Source organism: Ursus americanus, chromosome 4 (assembly GCF_024610735.1).
Source record: "Ursus americanus isolate L20-20 chromosome 4, mUrsAme1.1.p, whole genome shotgun sequence".
Classification (NCBI taxonomy): Eukaryota; Metazoa; Chordata; class Mammalia; order Carnivora; family Ursidae; genus Ursus; species Ursus americanus.
In genome coordinates, this window is record NC_142130.1 from 52,475,455 (window position 1) to 52,500,439 (window position 24,985).

Sequence of the window (24,985 nt, forward strand, 5' to 3'; positions counted from 1 at the left end):
TACAAGCTGATTTTTGTGCTTAGAATTTTTTTTTGGTTCTTTGCCTAGAGATGATCTATCAATGTTCAACATTGACGATTTTTTCATTTACATTAAAATAAGAGGTGCAGACAATTGAATATTTGTAGCAGTCCTGGTATATTCTACTTTATAGAATTAACTTATTTTCATGTTCAAGAGCAGAATGTCATTCTTTCTTCCATTCCTAACTAAAAAGATTTAGATGATTATCTCAAAAGTCTTTACACTCTTTTTAAGAGTCACATTTGTTGGCCGTACTGTAAATAGGAAAACTGAAGCATGGAGAAGTATAATGCCCTGTCTAAATCAGAACGAATACTCAGGCCAAGTTTTGCTGAATCCTGCCTATATGATGAGCTGAATGCTTTTAAAAAACAATTTTAATGTAAATACTTATACTCAGGTATGAACTTCCTAAATTGCCATGTCTCCCCCACTCTTTATAGTCAGCCAGTTCTACTACCTAGCTGGCCCATAAAGGCACTTCAGTTTTCTATAACTCATAAAGCTGTTGAAGTTTTAGACTGAAGAATGTTAGAGTTTAAAGGATCTTCAAAATAGATTGTCCAGCCTTCTCATTTTATTAATGAGGCCCGGATAAGTAATTTGCTCAACACTAAACATTAAATTAGTAACAGAATAGCAGGAAAATCAGACTTTCTCATTCCTGATATTGCATTCCCAATGCAACACTCTGTCTTTCTAGGTTTATCCCTATCTAAAACTTCCCCCCAATATAATGTAAGCTTCAAGAGAGTAGGGCCTTTTAAATGAAATGATTTATCCCTGAAGACTAAAACAGTAAGAATTTAATAAGCAGTCATTAATTTTTATTAATTAAATGAGTAAGAAAAGTGGTGTGGGAAGTTGGAGGATTCATTAACTTAGGTTACTTGACAGGTATTTTATACATGTAATCATATTTAATCCTTCCAAAAAAAATGCAGGAGAGAAATTATTGCCACCATTTTATAGACGAGGAAACTAAAGCTAGTAGTTTGCCTGATTTCTGAAATCTCATCTTGTTTTCACTCGAGTGGTGCAGAGCTGTAACACAAAAAGCTTGGCAGGGGCAATACTAAAATTCTTGGTGTTAATGTATTTATGAATTCTGGGCAAGCCAAAACATAAGAAAAACATTTATAATACCATGAGCATTGTACTAAGCTCTTTGTAACTTATTATTATAGGTTAACTATTATTTTCACCCCTACTTCCCAGATGAGAAAATGAAATACAGAGAATTTTATTTATTTTTTAAATTTTTCATTTAAATTCAGTTTAGGTAACATATACTGTATTGTTAGTTTCAGGGGTAGAATTTAGTGATTCATCAGTTGCCTATAACACCCAATGTTCATTACATCCAGTGCCTCCTTAATGCCTATCACCCAATTACCCCATCCCCCCACCCAACTCCCCTCCAGCAAGTTTGTTTCCTGGAGTTAAGATCTATAAAGAACTTATCAAACTCAACATCAAAAAAAACACAAATAATCCAGTCAAGAAATGGGCAGAAGACATGGACCCATCTCCAAAGAAGACATACAAATGGCTAACAGACACGTGAAAAAATGTTCAACATCACTAGCCATCAGGGAAATACAAATCAAAACCACAACGAGATACCAAACAACAAATGTTGGTGAGGATGTAGAGAAAGGGGAACCCTCTTACACTGTTGGTGGGAATGGAAGCTGGTGCAGCCACTCTGGAAAACAGTATGGAGGTTCCTCAAAAAGTTAAAAATAGAGCTATCCTATGACCCAGGAATTGCACTACTAGGTATTACCCCAAAGATACAGATGTAGTGAAAAGAAGGGACACATGCACCCCAATGTTCATAGCAGCAGTGTCCACAATTGCCAAACCGTGGAAGGATCCAAGATGCCCTTCAACTGATGAATGGATAAAGAACATATGGTTCATATATATAATGGAATATTACTCAGCCATCAGAAAGGATGAATACCCACCATTTGCATCGACATGAACAGAACTGGAGGGGATTATGCTAAGTGAAATAAGTCAAGCAGAGAAAGACAATTATGTGGTTTCACTTATATGTGGAAATAAGGAATAGAGTAGAGGACCACAGGGGGAGGTAGGGAAAACCAAATGGGAAGAAATGAGAGAGGGAGACAAACCATGAGAGACTCTGGACTCCAGGAAACAAATTGAGGGTTACAGAAGGGAGGGGTGGGGGGGGATGGGATAACTGGGTGATGAATATTAAGGAGGGCACTTGTTGTGATGAGCATTGGGTGTTATTTGCAACTAATGAATCATTGAACACTACATCAAAAACTAATCATGTAGTATATGCTGGCTAACTGAACATAATAAAAAAACTATAAATAAAAAGAGTCCCTTATGGTTTGGAGGCACAGAGAATTTTAAAACTTGCTTAAAGTCACAAAACTAGGGAGTGGCAGGATCAGATATAAATCCAAAGAAGTTGGCTCCAGGGTCCATGCTCATCACTACTGCACTAAGCTGCCACATGGACTAAGATGATGGTTCTCAAAGCATAGTTCCCTGACAAGCAGGAGCAACGTCACCTAAGTCAGTGGTTCTCAGACTTTAGCATCTATCAGAATCACGTGGAGGGCTGTTAAAATACAGTATACACAGTGTCACCCCCCACAGATTCTGATTCAATTGGTGTGGGCGGGCCCCCAAATATGCAAAGAGAACCACTCAACTAAAAAATGATGCAATCATTTTTAAACTGATCTTAGATTCATCTTTCCATATATACACTTTTAGAAAATGTATACATTTTTTTAAAAAATATACCAAACTACTCTTTCATAATCTATTTTTTCTCTAATCAATATGTCATGAAAACTTTTATATTGATAATTGTTTTGAGAACATAACTTTCAAGGCAGCTGGACAGTTTTTGTGGACTAAATGTTTATATCCACCCAAAATTCATGTGCTGGAGACCTAATCCCCAGTGTGATGGTACGTGAAGGAGGGGCCTTGGGAGGTAATTTGGGTTAGATGAGGTCATGAGGGTGGAAATTCCATAGGATCAGTGTCCTTATAAGAGGAAGAGAACAGAGCCCTCTCCCTCTTCTCCATTTGAGTATACAACAAGAAGGCATCAGTCTACACACCAGGAAGAGGTTCCTCACAAAATACTGCATCTGTCAGCACCTTGATCTTGGACTTCCAGGCCTCCAGAACTGTGATACATGTTTGCTGTTTGAACTACACAGTCAGTGATATTTCGTTACGATCGCCCCAGCTGACTAAGACTGTACTCTATCACATGTACATACCAGAACTTGCTAGAGGTCCCTATTTTGTCAAAAAACAGAAGGCTCGGAGTTAAGATGGCGGAGGAGTAGGAGACACCGTTTTCAGCCGGTCCTCCGAGTCGAGCTGGATAGGTACCAGACCAGCCTAAACAACCACGGAACCAGCCTGAGACGCAGGAAGATACATCTGGATCTCTACAAATGAACATCTCCAGCGCTGAGTATTGAGGTACGAAGCGGGGAGCCATGAAACTGTGCACAGATATCGGAAGATAAACGGAAGGGGGAGGGAGCCGCCGCGTTCGGGCGCCGGGAAGCGGTAGCCACTTGCACGGGAGAGCGGGCGGGGCTCGCGGACGGCACCCGCAAAACAGCAGACTGAGACTGTGAGCCGGGTGCGCGCGCCACCAGGCATCTCGCGGAACACCGGAATTCCGGTGCGCTCACTGGATCCAGACTGAGACCGGGAGCTCCGGGAGCGTGCGCGGGGCGGCTGGCGGCTGGCGGCATTAGAAACACAAAGGACAGAGACGCGCCGGCCCTGGAAGTGAGGGCAGGGATGCCGGGTGTGGGGCGCACATCCCGGACGCTGCAGGGTTGAGCAGCACCAACAGAAACAGAGTTAAAGTGGCCAGAACATTAGTAGAGAACAGGCCGCAATCCCTCTGTTCTGTGACAGAGGCTGAAATTTGGCCGCTGCTGCTCTGACTCTCAGAAGAGGCACAGCAAACCGCCAGGGAAAGCCGCCAGAGAACAAAAGCCTGGAAATACCGGCTCAGGGAGTGCCCATCCCCATCCCCCCTCGCAGGGGACGCCGAGACTCTACCCAAACATGGCTGCCTGAGTATCGGCGCGGCAGGCCCCTCCCCCAGAACACAGAAGGCAGGCTGAAAAATCAAGAAGCCCACAACCCGGGCGCCTGGGTGGCGCAGTCATTGAGCGCCTGCCTTCGGCTTAGGGCGTGATCCCGGCGTTCCGGAAAGGAGTCCCTCATCGGGCTCCTCCGCTGGGAGCCTGCTTCTTCCTCTCCCACTCCCCTGCTTCTGTTCCCTCTCTCGCTGGTTGGCTGCCACATAAATAAATAAATAAAATCTTTAAAGAAGAAGCCCACATCCCTAAGATCCCTATAAAACAAGGGGCACGGCCTGGGACCCAGTCAATAATTTGGGCTCTGGAAACCCCGCAACCTCTCTTCATCAGAATGACAAGAAGGAGAAGCCCCCCCCAGCAAAGAAAAGACAGTGATTCTGTGGCCTCTGCCACAGAAATAATGGATATGGATGTAACCAAATTATCAGAAATGGAATTCAGAGTAACGATGGTCAAAATGATGAGTAGAATTGAAAAAACTATTAACGAAAAGGTTACTGAGAATATAGAATCCCTAAGGACAGAAATGAGAGCGAATCTGACAGAAATTAAAAATTCTATGAGCCAAATGCAGGCAAAACTAGAGGCTCTGACGGCCAGGGTCGCAGAAGCAGAGGAACGGGTTAGTGAATTGGAGGATGGGTTAATAGAGGAAAAAATGAAAATAGAAGATGGTCTTAAAAAAATCCACGCCCACGAATGTAGGTTACGGGAGATTACTGACTCAATGAAACGATCCAATGTTAGAATCATCGGCATCCCCGAGGGGGTGGAGAAAAACAGAGGTCTAGAAGAGATATTTGAACAAATTGTAGCTGAAAACTTCCCTAATCTAGCAAGGGAAACAAACATTCGTGTCCAAGAGGCAGAGAGGACCCCTCCCAAGCTCAACCATGACAAACCTACGCCACGTCACGTCATAGTGCAATTCGCAAATATTAGATGCAAGGATACAGTATTGAAAGCGGCCAGGGCAAAGAAATTTCTCACGTACCAAGGCAAAAGCATCAGAATTACGTCAGACCTGTCTACACAGACCTGGAATGAGAGAAAGGGTTGGGGGAGCATATTTAAAGCTCTTTCAGAGAAAAACATGCAGCCAAGGATCCTTTACCCAGCAAGGCTGTCATTCAGAATTGATGGAGAAATAAAGACATTTCAGAATCGCCAGTCACTAACCAATTTTGTAACCACGAAACCAGCCCTACAGGAGATATTACGGGGGGTTCTATAAAAGTAAAAAGGCCCCAAGAGTGATACAGAACAGAAAGTCACAGCCAATACAAACAAAGACTTTACTGGCAACATGGCAACATTAAAATCATATCTCTCAGTAATCAGTCTTAATGTAAATGGTTTGAACCATCCGATAAAACGCCACAGGGTTGCAGATTGGATAAAAAGAAATGACCCATCCATTTGCTGTCTACAAGAGACTCATTTCAAACCCAAAGATGCATTCAGACTGAGAGTAAGGGGATGGAGTACCATCTTTCATGCAAATGGACCTCAAAAGAAAGCTGGGGTAGCAATTCTCATATCAGATAAATTGGATTTTAAACTACAGACTATAGTTAGAGATGCAGAAGGGCACTATATTATTCTTAAGGGAAGTATTCAACAAGTGGATATGACAATTATAAATATATATGCCCCCAACAGGGGAGCAGCAAGATACACAAGCCAACTCTTAACCAGAATAAAGAGACATATAAATAAAAATACATTAATAGTAGGGGACCTCAACACTCCACTATCAGAAATAGACAGAACACCCTGGCAAAAACTAAGCAAAGAATCAAAGGCTTTGAATGCCATACTCGACGAGTTGGACCTCATAGATATATATAGAACACTACACCCCAGAACCAAAGAATACTCATTCTATTCTAATGCCCATGGAACATTCTCAAGAATAGACCATGTTCTGGGACACAAAACAGGTCTCATCCGATACCAAAAGATTGAAATTATCCCCTGCATATTCTCAGACCACAACGCTCTGAAATTGGAACTCAACCACAAGGAAAAATTTGGAAGAAACTCAAACACTTGGAGACTAAGAACCATCCTGCTCAGGAATGACTCGATAAACCAGGAAATCAAAAATCAAATTAAACAATTTATGGAGACCAATGAGAATAAAAATACAACAGTCCAAAACCTATGGGATACTGCAAAGGCAGTCCTAAGGGGGAAATACATAGCCATCCAAGCCTCACTCAAAAGAATAGAAAAATCTAAAATGCAGTTTTTATATTCTCACCTCAAGAAGCTGGAACAGCAACAGAGGGACAGGCCTAATCCACGCACGAGGAAGCAGTTGACCAAAATTAGAGCTGAAATCAATCAAGCAGAAACCAGAAGTACAGTAGAGCAGATCAACAGGACTAGAAGCTGGTTCTTTGAGAGAATCAATAAAATTGACAGACCACTGGCAAGACTTATCCAAAAGAAAAGAGAAAGGACCCAGATTATTAAAATTATGAATGAAAAAGGAGAGGTCACGACGAGCACCATTGAAATTGGAAGGATTATTAGAAATTTTTATCAACAGCTATATGCCAATAAACTAAGCAATCTGGAAGAGATGGAATCCTTCCTGGAAACCTATAAACTACCAAGATTGAAACAGGAAGAAATTGATTCCTTAAACAGGCCAATTAATGATGAAGAAATTGAGTCAGTGATAAACAACCTTCCAAATAACAAAACTCCAGGCCCGGACGGTTTTCCTGGGGAATTCTACCAAACATTCAAAGAAGAAATAATACCTATTCTCCTAAAGCTATTTCAAAAAATAGAAACAGAAGGAAAGCTACCAAACTCATTCTATGAGGCCAATATTACCTTGATCCCCAAACCAGGCAAAGACCCCATCAAAAAGGAGAATTACAGACCGATTTCCCTAATGAATATGGACGCCAAAATCCTCAACAAGATACTTGCTAATAGAATCCAACAGTACATTAAAAGGATTATCCATCACGATCAAGTGGGATTCATACCTGGGATGCAAGCGTGGTTCAATATTCGCAAATCAATCAGCGTGATACATCATATCAACAAGAAAAGACTCAGGAACCATATGATCCTCTCAATCGATGCCGAAAAAGCATTTGACAAAATACAGCATCCTTTCCTGATTAAAACCCTTCAGAGTGTAGGAATAGAAGGTACATTTCTCAATCTCATAAAAGCCATCTATGAAAAGCCTACTGCAAATATTATTCTCAATGGGGAAAAGCTGGAAGCCTTTCCCTTAAGATCAGGAACTCGACAAGGATGCCCACTCTCGTCACTATTATTCAACATAGTACTAGAAGTCCTTGCAACAGCAATCAGACGACAAAAAGGGATCAAAGGTATTCAAATTGGCAAAGAAGAAGTCAAAATGTCTCTCTTTGCAGATGACATGATACTCTATATGGAAAACCCAAAAGAAGCCACTCCCAAACTATTAGAAGTTATAGAGCAATTCAGTAACGTGGCGGGATACAAAATAAATGCTCAGAAATCAGTTGCATTTCTATACACGAATAACGAGACCGAAGAAAGAGAAATTAGGGAATCCATCCCATTTACAATAGCACCAAAAACCATACGTTACCTTGGAATTAACTTAACCAGAGACGTAAAGGACCTATATTCTAGAAACTATAAATCACTCTTAAAAGACATTGAGGAAGACATAAAAAGATGGAAAGATATTCCATGCTCATGGATCGGAAGAATTAACATAGTTAAAATGTCCATGCTACCCAGAGCAATCTACACTTTCAATGCTATCCCGATCAAAATACCAAGGACATTTTTCAAAGAACTGGAACAAACAGTCCTTAAATTTGTATGGAAACAGAAAAGGCCCCGAATCTCCAAGGAACTGTTGAAAAGGAAAAACAAAGCTGGGGGCATCACAATGCCGGATTTCGAGCTGTACTACAAAGCTGTGATCACAAAGACAGCATGGTACTGGCACAAAAACAGACACATAGACCAATGGAACAGAATAGAGAGCCCAGAAATGGACCCTCGGCTCTTTGGGCAACTAATATTTGATAAAGCAGGAAAAAACATCCAGTAGGAAAAAGACAGTCTCTTCAATAAATGGTGCTGGGAAAATTGGACAGCTACATGCAAGAGAATGAAACTTGACCACTCTCTCACACCATACACAAAAATAAACTCCAAATGGATGAAAGACCTCGATGTGAGACAGGAATCCATCAAAATTCTAGAGGAGAACATAGGCAACAACCTCTACGACATCGGCCAAAGCAACCTTTTTCATGATACATCCCCAAAGGCAAGAGAAACAAAAGATAAAATGAATTTATGGGACTTCATCAAGATTAAAAGTTTCTGCACATCCAAGGAAACAGTCAGAAAAACTAAGAGGCAGCCCACGGAATGGGAGAATATATTTGCAAATGACGCTACAGATAAAGGACTGGTATCCAAGATCTACAAAGAACTTCTCAAACTCAATACACGAGAAACAAATAAACAAATCAAAAAATGGGCAGAAGATATGAACAGACACTTTTCCAATGAAGACATACAAATGGCTAACAGACACATGAAAAAATGTTCAAAATCATTAGCCATCAAGGAAATTCAAATCAAAACCACACTGAGATACCACCTTACGCCAGTTAGAATGGCAAAAATAGACAAGGCAAGAAACAACAATTGTTGGAGAGGATGTGGAGAAAGGGGATCCCTCCTACATTGTTGGTGGGAATGCAAGTTGGTACAGCCACTCTGGAAAACAGTGTGGAGGTCCCTTAAAAAGTTAAAAACTGAGCTACCCTATGACCCAGCCATTGCACTACTGGGTATTTACCCCAAAGATACAGACGTAGTGAAGAGAAGGGCCATATGCACCCCAATGTTCATAGCAGCAATGTCCACAATAGCTAAATTGTGGAAGGAGCCGAGATGCCCTTCAACAGATGACTGGATTAAGAAGTTGTGGTCCATATATACAATGGAATATTACTCAGCTATCAGAAAGAACGAGTTCTCAACATTTGCTACAACATGGACAGCACTGGAGGAGATAATGCTTAGTGAAATAAGTCAAACAGAGAAAGACAACTATCATATGATTTCTCTCATCTATGGAACATAAGAACTAGAATGATCAGTAGGGGAAGAAAGGGATAAAGAAAGGGGGGGTAATCAGAAGGGGGAATGAAACATGAGAGACTATGGACTATGAGAAACAAACTGAGGACTTCAGAGGGGAGGGGGGTGGGGGAATGGGATAGACTGGTGATGGGTAGTAAGGAGGGCACGTATTGCATGGTGCACTGGGTGTTATACACAACTAATGAATCATCGAGCCTTACATTGGAAACCGGGGATGTACTGTATGGTGACTAACATAATATAATAAAAAATCATTTAAAAAAAAAATAAATAAATAAAATAAAATTAAAAAAAAAATAAAAAAACAGAAGGCTCTAAGAACTTACCCTACTTGTAAGGTAACAAGCCTATTGCTGTTTCAGAAATGCTGACAGAAGAGGCAAAACTCCTGGGTCTGAGAAAAAGACATATACTCACAGCACAGAAGGCAATAAAAGCACCCTCTTCCCAGTTCTGCTTTGCTATCTTTAGTCTTGAACACATCAATTCTTTTTCCATTTCTTTCTTCAGCCTTTTTTATTTAAATTCAATCAGCCAACATGTAGTACATCATTGATGAGCTAATGACAGCACCACCCTAGGCTCAGCCATACCCCACCTAAAAATCCAATCACCAAAATACAAAGAAGCTGGATGAATGGTTTCAGGAAAGAACTGGTGAAGTTCCACTGAGCTACATTACTGTTTGGTCTCCGTGTCCATAATTATAATAGGTTCTAAATAGTCTTCACATTCTTCTTTAGAATAAATTATATACTTCCTGAAAAGTACATTTTTTTAAAAAAATTATAATACATAGAGTTCAATAATGAAGATATTGATGACCTTTTAGTCCTCATACAGGATCAATGGTCTTTTGAGCACATATTGACCTTGACATTATTTTAGATGGTATTTAGCTCAGATCAATAAATCTTGATTGTTGGTATCAACTGCAGTCAATATCTGCTTATTACAGTTAGAATACAAATGAGTAAGCAGGACTTTGAGTGAAGATTACCAGTAGCATTTATGTTTTCTCATTATAAGAACTTAAATCTTAGTTCTAAAAATGTTGTAAGTTAAAATTATTAAGGATTTATAGAATCAAGTCCTTTATGTTATATGACGGTATGGAACACCCTCTCTGAGAATGATTATAAAGTCAAAGGAAGAACAATATTTCATATTAAATTCTTTGCCATGAAATGTAAAATTTCTGGGTCCATTAAAAATCCACAGAAAAGTTCCTTAGTCCCAGGCCAGAGCTGGTCCTCAGTTACCTAGGAAGCAGGAAACAGTCCTCTGGTATACACATGAACCAAGCCTGGTGGGTGGGCTGGTATGAGAGGGAGTAGCGAAGTGCCACTGTGAGCACAGACCTGGAGTGTGTGGTATCTATTCTGGTAAAGCCATGAGAAACAACCCTCCAAGGTACAGGTGAGCCGAGGCTGGGGGATGGGCATGCAGGGAAATTCAGCGCACCTTTTCAGGCTCAACCTTGACCTATGTAGTGCCTGCACTGGGGTGGGGAGGGGGACCACAGGATGTGGCAAGGCAGCAAGATCTCGGAGATTAAAGTGCTGTGAGCACACATGAGGCATAGCACCGTTGCATGTCCTCTCCACACTCCTGCACAGCTGACCCATCATGTGGCATTAGCAAGAAAAAACAAAACACAGTACACCAGACCCAGTAAGAGAAGATCCCTTACTCTAGTAATGTCCCTCCAGTAACATTTTGTCCTACTGATAAAGCTTAATGTTCTTATATCTTTTGTTTCTACAAATTCTTTACATGTTAAAAATATCACTTTAGTTCATCATATATATACATACACAGACACACATTGTTTACTGTTTGGGGATATAGAAGAGATTTGAATTTTTTGCAGAAAATCTATTAATTTTTTCCTTTTATCTAGATTTATTTTGTCTACATGCTTAGAGATAATTTCCCTACCTAAGATCAGACAAATAATCACCTACATCATCTTCTGGTCCATTTTCTCTTCATGAAAAATTTAATCCATAGGGAATTTTTTTGGTATATGACATAAGGTAGAAATCTAATTTTATTCTTCCCTAAATGTTTCCTAATTATCCCAAAGGTTAAATGAGCTATTATTTTCCCTTTAATTTTCTTTATCTGATGTCATATAATTAAATATTTATGTTTATAGAAAGGAGAAAAAATTATTTCATAGATACTTATGAACCCATCATACATAGGTAACAAATGCTACTACATTACCATGTTGTCTTAAAAAAAATTTTTAAAGGAAACAAAGCATTATCTAGAAAGCTATAATCCCTCTATCTATCCTGTTCATCTTCCTCCTTCCCCAGAATTAGCTACCATCCTAAATTTAGTATCTCTAGCCTGCAAGTTTTAATATTTGTTACATACAATTGTGTACATATTTGTGTTTTAATAAGTATATGTAAGCGGTGTACTTTATATATCCTTTACCAAATTTTTATTCAACATTACATTTTTCAGATGTATCCAATTCACACATAAGTTTCATTCATTTTAATACTGTGTATTGTTCTATTTCATGAATAAATCACATTTTATTTGTCCATTCCCTACTACTTAGAGATAGTGTCAGCAAAGTGGTTGTAATGATTTACCTTCTCATCCACAATATGAGGGGCACCATTGTTCCAACCCACCCCCCCGACTGATGTTATTAGATATTTGTTTTTGCAAATCTATTGGTTATATAATATTATCTCATTTTTATCTTAATTTGTATTTTCCTAAGGACTAGTAAGATTTTATATACAGGCCATTCAAATATACTCTTCCATGAATTGCCTATTCATAAGCTTTGCCCATTTTTCTTAGAGAAACATTCAACCAGGAGGTGAATTACTTTGATATGAAGAGCTCTGGGATAAAGGTAGACTAATTTGTACAGGAGAGCCCAGGTTCCTCCCAAGAAGTAAAAAAATGGAAACACTAAGCTCTGAATCACAGCAATCCTGCAATATTGTTACACTTTTGGAAATGATTACTATACTACTACTAGTAGTAGTCATAATGATAATAGGAACATACATTTTCTATAAATCTTGTAGGTCCCTGTTACTTTGTTTATTATGTTGTCTCATTTAATTTTCAAAACAACAGTGAAAAATTCTATTATTACCTTTATTTTATAAATGAGGAACCTGAAACTCAGAAAGTTAGATAATGGCTTAAGTCACACACTAAAAAGAAGCAAAGGCAAATTCAAATCCAGCTCACATGACTCCAGAACTCAGAATCTTGATCAGGCACTCTAAACATTGAACGCAAGTACATAGGGAAGCCAATACAGGGTCTTAGACTGGAAATGAATCACCATCAAGTGATGAACATCTATGAAACTGGATTAAGACCAATCTTCAATAGAGGACACCACATGGCAATGAGAAACCCTGATAGAGGACCAATAGAAATTTGCAATTACCTTGGAAATATAATTAACAGCCTTTGGTATGAGAAAGCTACCTGAACAACTTGGGATAGTTGGGAAGGAGAAGCACTCAAATAGGAGATGCTAGGCTTTCTACTAATAAGGACATGCTGTAGCTTGAATGATTAATTGGCAAAATAAAGAAGATGTGATATATTGCTACACCTAGCTGGTGAAATGAATCATTTTGTATATATAAACCTAATCTATAATGTATATTCATATACATTAGTGGAATGTATATTCATATACATTAGTGGAATGTGGATTTATAACTGCTTCTTAGAGGAAGGTGGAGATGTTTGGAAGACAGCCATAGCCTTTTGAGTTGATGGAACAAATGATAACTCCGCTCAGCCATAAGAAAATGCTAGAAGTGTTGTCAACTAGAAAGGATACATCTTAGGGCAAAGCCACTATGATATATTGTATTTTCTTACTTTGGTATGTCGCTTTGAACCAGAGATTAGTCAATAACTTATAACCTAGTGTAAGCTTTATAATCTTTAGGGTTTTTTTCTATTCATAATTTATCTAGCACTGATTTTTTTTTTTTTAATTTGAAGCACCTTGCTGTTACTTTATGTTTAAAAAAAGAACACTGGTTTGGAATGAGCTTCACAATTTTATTCATGAGATATAACCATCCTTATATCAATAGTAACTGCTCAATTATAATTAATCATTTTAGAGAACATGTTATTGCTTCTTATAAATCAGCTGCTGCTTCTAATTTTACAAAATGCATTTCAATGAATTCCCATCTATACTGTTGTCATATTTCCATTTTTTTAAATTTCCTTCTTAAATCCTTAGGGTTGGAAAGAATCTTAGAGATCCTCCAGCCCAAATTTAATGATAAAAAAAATTGTCACTCAGACAAGTTAAGGAACTTGTTCAAGATTCTATCTTTCATTAGTGGCAGACTTAGGGCAAAAAGCCGATTTCCAGAGCATTCCACCAAGTGTACTTTCCACTACTTGTAAACTTCCCAAACCCCTACCTAGAATAAGAAGAATCACATCCCACTCACAATTATGCATTCATTTTTTTTTTTTTTGCTAATTGAGGATACGAGAATATCTAAGGCAAATCATATTACTATAGATAATATAAATATAAATATAGATATATTTGCCTTAGATGTTTTAACTCTTTGCCTCTCCTTACCATCCACCCTTAGGGGCTGCACAGACTATAGTCTCAATAAACTGGAAGGAAGATCCCAGCATCCCATTCTCACAGGATCATTCCAGTCAAGGAAGGCTCTCATTGGATGACTGAATGAATAATAACTTATTATTTCATCCAACATTTTTAAGCACATAGTATTTTACAGAAACTTTTTGGGGGACTTTGGAGTACTAGTGCAATTCTAACATCTACACTGTTATCAGTAAGCCCATTGTCCTAAAAATCCTCATATATGTCTTATTTATATGATTTTCCCCCAAGTCACAACTATGAAAAAAGTAGGTTGGTGAAGTAGGATGACCCTAATTCATTACCCTTCCCTGTATTCACATCCTTTGCCATATGCCTTTCCTGTCTCTCCTATGGCCATGTGAGTCAATCAGTGGAATGTTAACTGGTGTGATGGGACCAAAGGCTGGAAAGGCACCTGCCTATTTGGGCTGGCTCTCTGGTACCCAGAGAGTAACTGCATTTTAAGTTTTAATAGATTTTTTTTTCAAATTAGACCACAGAGTTGTACTATTTCTTCATGTTGTTCTCATTAATAATAAAGTCCTCAAAATAATCCCATGAGGTAGTGACTATTATTATCCATATTTTACAGATGAGGAAACTGAGGTACAGAGAAATTAGGTGACTGACTTGGCCAAGGACAGAGAGCTAGTAAGTGGTGGTGTCAGGGCTCAAATGCAGGCCCACTTTCTCAATCCTTTCACTGTGCCTCTCTCTTGTGCTGCCTTGTGCATCCATTACCACCTTCCATCTCCAGAACATTTTTATCCAGTCTGAATGAAACACTATGCCCATTAAATACCAAGTCACCATATTCTCTTCTCCCAGCCTTTGGAAACCACCATTCTACTTTCTGTTTGACTAATATAGATACCTTATATAAGTAGAATCATACAATATTTGTCCTTCAGGGAATGGCTTGTTTCACTTAGCATAATATCCTCAAGGTTCATCTATGTTGTAAAATATGTTGGAATTTCCTTCCTTTTTAAGACTGAAGAATTTTCCATTGTATGTTTATGCCACATTTTATTTATGTATTTATCTAGTAATGGACATGGGTTGTATCTACCTTTTAGTTATTGCGAATAATACTGCTATGAACATGGGTGTAAAAATATCTGTACCTGTCCTTGCTTTCATTGATTTAGAGTACGTATCCATAAATTAAATATGGGGTTGTATGATAATTGTATGTTTATGTTTTTGAGGAATTGCCATGACATTTTCCACAGTGGCTCCACCATTGGCATTCCCATCAACAATGCAAGTGTTCCAATTTCTCTACATCCCTGCTAACACTTACTTTTTTTAAAATCAAAACACTAATGTCTTTCTCAGCTCAGAAAAAAGTATTCTTCTATTATCACTTTGATTATATCATTCTTTCTACTCTCTCTAGTATCTTCTTATAGATGTTTTACTGGGTTGATAACTGGAATTTCTGAATGTCTTGCATGCCTTGTGAGTTTTTGTACCTCATATAATGAATGACATCCTTCCTTCCAAGTTTCGCAATTTTCATCTCTTTTCACACTATATTCTGAGGAAACTTCTTGGCTTGATCTTCCATAAAACTAATTTGGTTTTCAACCACACCTATTCTACTATTCAGTTTTTCAACTGAAATTTTTAGGTAATTAGTTTGATTTACTTCAGCAGCTGGGGAGTAGGAATTTAGTCACATCTTTTACATTGTTCAATTGCCCTTTAGCTGACAACTAACCCTCTCTTGAGATAGCCCTTCTTCTCCCTAAATTTTGCAGAACTCCAAAGAGTTTGCCCCAGTTCTTTTGTCAACCAGCTGATAGAGAGAACTTGAGTGGGATGAGTCTGATACTATGACCGCTTTTGTCACTGACCAGAGGGATGCTTTTGAAAACTATTATAAGACCTTGTCCATCACCGCAGTTTTGCCTGTGGAGGGACAGACCCTTGCACAAGTTTCTCCGATGCCCTAGGTTTGAACTGCAAGGATATACCTCTTGCACCTCACCTGCAAGCTTAATCATTATTTGCCACCATAACCAATCTGCCAAGATGGTTGGGTTCACAGGTATTTCTTGTTGTGGCTGCATGATATTCCATACCCAACCCTCCCTAAGGTAACCTTTCACTTAATGTTGACCCTTGCACATCTTTCCAGATTCTACCTACCCCCATGGTGAGTTCCTCCCTGAGAAACTTGATGTCTCTTATGCCTCTGGACTTTTCACAGACCTAGTCAGCCAGAGAAGTATTAAAGACATTAAACCTCAAAAGGGAAAGAGTTGACCTTTCCTCTTGGGTAATTTCTTCTTCCTTATGCAAACATTTCCATCTCCTTTCCAGTAACCAACTCAGCATTCCAAAGTCAGATTAAAGACAGCTTTTGTCAGCCAAAGAAGTTCATATTATCCCTTTTCACCTAGGCAGTGGGTTAACTGTGTTCGTTCAAGTGACACTTTTCTGATTGCAGATTAGTTCCAGAGTGACTGGTCTTATCTACATATATGAAGCAGCTTTGTGGAATTAAGGGCTTTACATTCTACATCATCAGTTACCCCATTACATTTATTTCAACAATCATGTAGAGGTTTTCGAATTGCTGTAAATTCTCTCATATACTTTACTTTTTCTTAGCAGTGTATTCTAGTTGTACAAATATAGCATCCCCTCAAATCTCTTTGATGATACTAATTAAATTGTTTTAATAATTTTCTCTGTATTTCTCCAGTAATTCAATTTCTTCAAGAATCATTTTGATTTGTTAAAGTTGGTAATTCATTTTTATGCTGTTATTTTTCCTTAAATATCTGGAGACTCAATTATTTATAAGTGACAGTTTAGGACAACTGATATACATGGCCAATGTGAAAGTCACAGTTCCCTTGATAGAGAATTTGATTGTAAAGGACAGAAGTCATGGCTATGAAAAGTAAGCTGGGATCTGTCATCAAGAGACACCTCTCTGTTAGGGTAGGTAGGAGCTTGCTGTAAGGATGTGGAAAGATTTCCCTTATTGGCAGCTGATATTGCATGGGAGTACTACTCAACTTCTCTTTTTAGCTCCAATACTCACTATATATGTCCCTACTTACCCCCAATGACAAAACCCATCCACTCCTTTATTAGTTCTTAAAATATTTGTGCCAGCTCTGCTAGAGCTGGGAGTGTATGCATTTTCCAGGTGCTTGGAACGTCCTAGTTTTACTGGTCTTGGAACGTCCTAGTTTTACTGGTCTTCCTACTAAGTATCCAATAGATGATTCCTGCCTCTAGTGCCTAATGATTATGATCTTGGGGTCTTTCCAAAGTTCTGTTCAAACAAAACAAAAACAAAACTCCCTTCTTTCTCCATTACCATTCTCTTTCACTTGCATTAGCTGCGGTTACCAGTTCTATCTGGTTACTCCATCAATCCAATCCTATCTGCTTTATATCTCCCAGAAATTTGTTGCTTCTGCTAATATCAACCTTCATATTTCCTAGTCCAGTTACATTGTTTTTCTTCATTTGATGTTTATTCACTCATTCCAGTGGAACTTTGGGGATGGAAAAGTAAATCTGTGTGCTTAGTCATCCAGAAGGCACTTAGCTCCCAAATGATCTTTCCTCTTATTTTTCTTTTTTCCTTTTTTCTTAATTATTTGCGTTTCATTCATTTTTATTTCATTTCTTTTGCTTTATTCAAATAACTTTTAAGATGTAGGATAGTGACAAGAGCATTGGTATAGGAGTTATGCTTTTGCCATTATTAAACAGGGCCTGGCTCATGGTAAATGCTCATTTGTTTTGGAACAAATGAATGAAGGAAGGAAATTACAAGCCAGACCCAGACTTCAGCTTTCTCTAATGTAAAATTAGGAGGCCTCTGTCAGTAACAGCAAATTATGATTCTTCCTGGGCTGGACAGAAAACATTTATCACTACTTAACGGGAGGCACCAAGAAGAGAGAGGCTCCCACTGTGTGAGCAGAAATGCAGCAATATGCGATCACATAGGGGCAAGCTGAGACAGAAAACTGTGATCAAAAACCTAATGGGAGACCTTTGACATCAGAGTCTCATGGAAGTTCAAAGCAATCATAATTAGGCTTAACAACTGATTCTCGAGGGACTATAGAACTGTGATCAGGCCAGAGGGCAACTGAGCACTGAATTAACCGAGAGAGAGATAAAAACACAGTCTGCCTTTGAAAGAACCCATGTTAACATCCTCTCCCTTTTCCTAAACCCACATCATAAAAACTAACATAGGTAAAAATCCTCTGGGGCCAAGGGCCTGACAACCATGCCCTGAGAAATTCCCCAATATCCTCCAACCTGACTTAAAAACTTCTGCTGGGTCATCCAGTGGCAATGAGGTTTCCAAGTCAGGTGGTAAGTTTCAAACACACACACAACTGGGGTAACTCTCTACCATATGCAGTCATCCTAAACAATTCATTAGCAATGATATTGCTTGGCAGAACTAAAAGTCATAATCATGAAAAATGTCTTCAGTGTGTTCTTTACATTTTGAATCACCTTATTATTAAAATAACTATTTTATTATTCTATATCTGAGAACCCTAAGGAAACACAAGAGTTTTCAAATTATGTATCTGCCTGATATGCTCAGTTCAGTGATCTTCAAACACAATCACCTGGGGGACTTGTTAAAGCGCACTGTTGGGTCTTACCCCCAGAATTTCTGATTCAGAGCTGGAAGATAGGACCCACCATTCATGACAGGGAAATGGTCTCATGACATACACAATTGAGCCTAGTGTGGCGTTCCCCCTAAGCCTCAGGTATTCCCACATCCTATTGGGATGCTTTTAGCTGCAAGTATCAAAAAAACCTCACTCCACTTGAGGTACATCCCAATGGGGTTTTTTCTATAGACCCACATCATTGGAAATGCCTCATAGAGTAAATACGTGGTTTGCTTTACTCACAGAATTATGTTTAAATCTGTGAGAAAGAACTATAATACAAGGCTACTAAAACTATTTTAAGACTTAATAGTCAGTGTTTTCTAATCTTAGGTACTGGCATATCCCAATGATCTGCACTATTCTAGGGTGTGATAGCTTAGGAGTAAACATGATTTGAACTTATTCATGTATAGAAGATGTCTGAAATTGACAACTAGGCAACTCCAACTGCTCTGACCCTATGCATGGCTCTAACATACATTTCTTGAAGAAACTGGGTCCCAAAGTTTACAGGTGGAGAATTTTTGAAGTATGTCCATACTCAAGTAGAGATCAAAGAAGCCCAACTAAAAGAAGTGTGGACTCACTGACATGACAACTGTGGATTAAGCAAATGTTCTTTTAAATTTTTTTAATTTAAATTCTAGCTAGTTAACATACAGGGTAATGTTAGTTTCAGGTGTACAATACAGTGATTCAATACTTCCATGCAACACTGGTGCTCATCACAAGAGCTCTTTTTAATCCCCATCACCTATTTAATCCATCCCCCTATGCATCTCCCCTCTGGTAACCACCAGTTTGTTCTCTGTAGTTAAGAGTCTGTTTCTCATTTGCCTCTCTCTCTTTTTTCCCTTTGCTCATTTGTTTTGTTTCCTAAATTCCACATATGAGTGAAATCATATGGTATTTGTCTTTCTCTGACTTATTTCACTTAGTATAATACTCTCCAACTCCATCCATGTCATTGTAAATGGCAAGATTTCATTCTTTTTTATAGCTGAGTAATATTCCACTGTGTGTGTGTGTGTGTGTGTGTGTGTGTGTGTGTGTGTGTGTGTCTGTATACCACCTCTTCTTTATCCATTCATCTGTCAAGGGACACTTGAGCTATTTCTATAATTTGGATATTGTAGAGAATGTTGCTATAAACATCGGGATACATGTGTTCCTTTGAATTAATATTTTTGTATTCTTTAGGTAAATACCTAGTAAGTAGTACAATTGCTGAATTACAGGATAGTTGTATTTTTAACTTTTTAAGGAACCTCCTTACTGTTTTCCAGAGTAGCTGCACCAATTTGCATTCCCACCAACAGTGCAAGAGGTTCCTCTTTCTCCAAATCCCCGCCGCCATTGTTTCTGACGTTGCTGATTTTAACCATTGTGACAGGTGTGGGGTGATAGCTCATTGTAGTTTTGACTTGTATTTCCCTGATGATGAGCTATGTTGAGCATCTTTTCATGTGTCTCTTGGCCATCTCTATGTCTTCTTTGGAAAAATTCTGCCCATTTTTTAATTGAATTATTCAATTTTGTGGTGTTGAGTTTTATAAGTTCTTTATAGATTTTGGATACTAACTCTATGTCAGATATGTCATTGCAAATATCTCCTCCCATTGTCTTTTAGTTTTGTGGACTGTTCCCTTTTCTGTGCAGAAGCTTCTTATTTTGATGTAGCCCCAATAGTTTAATTTTGTCTCCCTTGCCTCAGGAGACATGTCTAGAAAAAAGTTTCTATAGCCAGTGTCAAAGAAATTACTGCCTATGTTCTCTTCTAGGATTTTTATGTTTTCAGGTCTCACATTTAGGTCTTTAATCCATTTTTAATTATTTTGCTGTTTGGTATAAGAAAGTAGTCCAGTTTCATTCATTTGCTTGTTGTCGTCCAACACCATTTGTTGAAGAGACTATCTCTTTCCCATTGGATAGTCTTTCTTGCTTTGTCAAAGATTAACTAACCATATAGTTGTGGGTTCATTTCTGAGTTTTCTATTCTGTTCCATTGATCTATGAGTCTACTTTTGTGCTAGTATCATAATGTTTTGAACACTACAGCTTTGTAATAGAACTGTAATGCCTCCAGCTTTGCTTTTCTTTTTCAAGGTTTGGCGACTCAGTGTCTTGTGGTTCCATAGAAATTTTAGGGTTGTTTCTTCTAGCTCTGTGAAAAATGCTGGTAGTATTTTGATAGCGGTTGAGTTAAATGTGTGGATTGCTTTGGGTGGTATAGACATTTTAACAATATTTGCTCTTCCAATCCATGAGCATGGAATGTCTTTCCATTTCTTTGTGTCATCTTCAATTTCTTCCATCACTGTTTTATAGTTTTCAGAGTACTGGTCTTTCACCTCTTTGGCTAAGTTTATTCCTAGGTATGTTATTGTAAGTGGGGTAGGTTCCTTAATTTCTTTTTCTGATGCTTCATTATTGGTGCATAGAAATGCAACAGAATTTTGTATGTTGATTTTGTATCCAATACTTTACTGAATTTGTTTATCAGTTCTAGCAGTTTTTTAGTGGAGTCCTTCAGGTTTTCTATATGTAGTATCATGTCATCTGCAAATAGTGAAAGTTTGACTTCTTCCTTGACAATTTGGATGCCTTTTATTTCCTTTCATTGTCTGATTGCTGTGACTAGGACTTCCAGTACTATGTTGAATAACAGTGGTGAGAGTGGATATCCCTGACTTATTCCTGACCATAGAGGAGAAGCTCTCAGATTTTCCCCATTGAGGATGATACTAGCTGTAGGTTTTGCATATAGGGCCTTTATGTTTAGGCACGTTCCCTCTAAATCTACTTTGTTGATGGTTTTTATCATGAATGGATGTTATACTTTGTCAAAACCTTTTTCTGCAACTATTGAAATTATCATATGGTTATTAATCTATCTTTTCTTAATGTGGTGTATCACACTAATTGATTTGCAAATATTGAACCACCTTGCAACCCAGTAATAAATCTCACTTGATACTGGTGAATAATTTTTAAGTGCATTGTTGAATTCAGTTTGCTAGTAGTTTATTGAGATTTTTTGCATCCATGTTTATCATGGATACCATGGTATCATGGATACCATGTTTATCTTTAGTTCTTTTTTAAAAAGTGGAGCTTTTATCAGGTATTGGTCAGGGTAATGCTGGCCTCATAGAATGAATTGGAAGTTTTCCTTCCTTTTCTATTTTTTGGAATAGTTTGAGAAGACTAAATATTAACTCTTCTTTAAATATTTGGTACAATTCACCTGTGAAGCCATCTAGCCCTGGACTTTTGATGTTGGGACTCTTTTAATTATTGATTCAATTTCTCCACTGGTTATAGGTCTGTCCAGTTTCCTACTTCTTCCTACTTCAGTTTTGATAGTTTATATGTTCCTAGGAATTCACCTATTTCTTCATGTTGTCCAATTAGTTGGCATACAGGTTTACTTAATATTTTCTTATAATTGTTTATATTTCTGTGGTGTTGGTTGTTATTCCTCCTCTCTCATTTGTGATTTTATTTATTTGTGTCCTTTTCTCTTTTCTTTTTGATAACTCTAGGTAGAGGTTTCTCAATCCTATTGATTTTTCAAAGAGCCAGCTCCTGGTTTCATTGATCTGTTCTATTGTTTTTTGTTGTTTTTTCTGTATCATTTATTTCTGCTCTAATCTTTATTATTTCCTTCCTTTTGCTGGATTTAGGCTTTGTTTGTTGTTCTTTTTCTAGCTCCTTTAGGTGTAAGGTTATGTTGTTTTGAGATTTTTCTTGCTTTTTGAGGTATGTCTGTATTGCTATATATTTTCCTCTTAGGACTGCTATTGCTGCATCCCAAAGGTTTTGGACTGTTGTGTTTTCATTTTCATCTGTTTCTATGTATTTTTTATTTTATTTTTTGATTTCCTGGTTGACCCATTCAAGTTTTATAGCATTGTGGTCAGAAAAAATACATGGTATGATTTCAATCTTTTTGTATTTTTGATGCCTGTTTTGAGACCTAATATATGATCTACTCTGGAGAATGTGCCATGCATATTAGTAAAGAATATGTGTCCTGATGTTTTAGGATGGAATGTTCTGAATATATCTGTTAAGTCCATCTTGTCCACTGTGTCATTCAAAGACATTGTTTCCTTGTTTATTTTCTGTTTAGATGATCTCTCCGTTGCTGTAAATGGGTGTTAAAGTCCCCTACTATTATGGTGTTATTATCAATTATAGTGTTCCTTTATGTTTGTTATTAATTGTTTTATATATTTGGGTGCTCCCATGCTGGATACATAAATATTTACAATTGTTATATCTTCTTGTTGGATTGTCCCCTTTATGATTATATAGTACCCTTCTTTGTCTCTTGTTACATTCTATGTTTTAAACTCTAGTTTGTCCCATATAAGTATTGCTACTTTAGCTTTCTTTTGACATCCATTTTCATGATAAATATTTCCCCACCCCCTCACTTGCAATCTGCAGGTGTCTTTAGGTCTAAAAGGAGTCTCTTATAGGCAGCATATAGATGGGCCTTATTTTTTATCCATTGTGACATCCTATGTCTTTTTGATTGGCTTATTTAGTCCATTTATATTCCAAGTAGTTATTGATAGATATGTATTTATTACCACTTTATTACTTGTTTTGTCATTGTTTCTGGAGACTTTCTCTGATCTTTTCTTATCTTTGTTACTTTTGGTCTCTCCTTTGCACTTAAGGAGTCCCCTTTAATATTTCTTGTGGGGAAGATTTATCGGTCACAAAATCCTTTAGTTTTTGTTTGTCTGGAAATGTCTTTATCTCTCCTATTCTTAATGACAGCTTTGCTGGATAGAGTATTCTTGGCTGCAGATTTTTCCCATTCAGTACTTTGAGTATATCATGCCATTCTTTTCTGGTTTGCCAAGTTTCTGTTAAGAAATTTTCAGCTAGAGTTAAGATGGCGGAGGAGTAGGAGACACCGTTTTCAGCCGGTCCTCCGAGTCGAGCTGGATAGGTACCAGACCAGCCTAAACAACCACAGAACCAGCCTGAGACGCAGGAAGACGCATCTGGATCTCTACAAATGAACATCTCCAGCGCTGAGTATTGAGGTACGAAGCGGGGAGCCATGAAACTGTGCACAGATATCGGAAGATAAACGGAAGGGGGAGGGAGCCGCCGTGTTCGGGCGCCGGTAAGCGGCAGCCACTTGCACGGGAGAGCGGGCGGGGCTCGCGGACGGCACCCGCAAAACAGCAGACTGAGACCGTGAGCCGGGTGCGCGCGCCACCAGGATCTCGCGGAACACCGGAATCCCGGTGCGCTCACTGGATCCAGACTGAGACCGGGAGCTCCCGGACTGCGCGCGGGCGGCTGGCGGCATTAGAAACACAAAGGACAAAGACGCGCCGGCCCTGGAAGTGAGGCCTGGGACGCCGGGTGTGGGGCGCACATCCCGGACGCTGCAGGGTTGAGCAGCACCAACAGAAACAGAGTTAAAGTGGCCAGAACATTAGTAGAGAACGGGCCGCAATCCCTCTGTTCTGTGACAGAGGCTGAAATTTGGCCGCTGCTGCTCTGACTCCCAGAAGAGGCACAGCAAACCGCCAGGGAAAGCCGCCAGAGAACAAAAGCCTGGAAATACCGGCTCAGGGAGTGCCCATCCCCATCCTCCCTCGCAGGGGACACGGAGACTCTACCCAAACAGGGTTGCCTGAGTATCGGCGCGGCAGGCCCCTCCCCCAGAACACAGAAGGCAGGCTGAAAAATCAAGAAGCCCACAACCCGGGGGCCTGGGTGGCGTAGTCATTGAGCGCCTGCCTTCGGCTTAGGGCGTGATCCCGGCGTTCCGGAAAGGAGTCCCTCATCGGGCTCCTCCGCTGGGAGCCTGCTTCTTCCTCTCCCACTCCCCTGCTTCTGTTCCCTCTCTCGCTGGTTGGCTGCCACATAAATAAATAAATAAAATCTTTAAAGAAGAAGCCCACATCCCTAAGATCCCTATAAAACAAGGGGCACGGCCTGGGACCCAGTCAATAATTTGGGCTCTGGAAACCCCGCAACCTCTCTTCATCAGAATGACAAGAAGGAGAAGCCCCCCCCAGCAAAGAAAAGACAGTGATTCTGTGGCCTCTGCCACAGAAATAATGGATATGGATGTAACCAAATTATCAGAAATGGAATTCAGAGTAACGATGGTCAAACTGATGAGTAGAATTGAAAAAACTATTAACGAAAAGGTTACTGAGAATATAGAATCCCTAAGGACAGAAATGAGAGCGAATCTGACAGAAATTAAAAATTCTATGAGCCAAATGCAGGCAAAACTAGAGGCTCTGACGGCCAGGGTCGCAGAAGCAGAGGAACGGGTTAGTGAATTGGAGGAT

At 38.9% G+C, this 24,985-nt stretch overlaps 1 protein-coding gene and 1 non-coding gene across 11 annotated transcripts in view; one reads left to right on the forward strand and one right to left on the reverse strand.

The window, feature by feature from the left end:
- Positions 1–24,985, reverse strand: part of ZPLD1 (zona pellucida like domain containing 1) — a 325,851-nt gene that overhangs the window by 145,533 nt on the left and 155,333 nt on the right. The gene's annotated exons all lie outside the window — the stretch shown is intronic.
- Positions 18,800–18,929, forward strand: LOC123784472 (small nucleolar RNA SNORA18). The gene has a single exon (XR_006777463.1). It is a non-coding gene; the product is annotated as a small nucleolar RNA SNORA18 (small nucleolar RNA).